This window comes from Camelina sativa, unplaced genomic scaffold (genome assembly GCF_000633955.1).
Source record: "Camelina sativa cultivar DH55 unplaced genomic scaffold, Cs unpScaffold07623, whole genome shotgun sequence".
Lineage (NCBI taxonomy): Eukaryota > Viridiplantae > Streptophyta > Magnoliopsida > Brassicales > Brassicaceae > Camelina > Camelina sativa.
The window spans coordinates 1-457 of record NW_010928694.1 but is presented as its reverse complement, the minus strand read 5'-3'; the positions used below and the strand labels follow the sequence as shown (position 1 = coordinate 457).

General features: G+C 38.7%; 1 long non-coding RNA gene across 1 annotated transcript; it reads left to right on the top strand.

Moving 5' to 3' along the window:
* Positions 1–7: 7 nt before the first annotated feature.
* On the top strand, positions 8–412 carry LOC104774992. Its single transcript, XR_765629.2, has 2 exons — positions 8–107; positions 316–412. It is a non-coding gene; the product is annotated as an uncharacterized LOC104774992 (long non-coding RNA).
* The last annotated feature ends 45 nt before the right edge of the window (positions 413–457 follow it).

Genomic DNA, 457 nt, shown 5'->3' with positions numbered 1-457 from the left:
ACGTAATCATACCTTATTCTCATAGGATTGATGCTTATGAAGGCGAGCTTGGAGTAAAGCATAGGAACAACTTGTTGTTCTTCATGGGACATCGATATCGTAAAGATGTAAGATTTAGTGATCTTCATTGTTCTTGAATCTTGATTTTGGAATAGTGTTTTTAGAAGTTGAGTACTTCTGAGGTAGATATAGAGAATCCCGCCATGGTTACTAGTTAGTGTTCTTGTTTGCCCATTTGTGTGATTGCCGCCTAACACGGATGTTGATTTTGACAATGTTTGTTCTATAATGTGTTCTGCTGTGTGTGTTTGACAGGGAGGAAGAGTCCGAGATTTGCTTTTCAAGTTGCTTGAGAATGAAGACGATGTTGTGATCAAACATGGAACTCAAACAAGAGAGAATAGGCGTGCAGCTAAACAAGGAATGCATACTTCTAAGTTTTGTCTACATCCAGCTG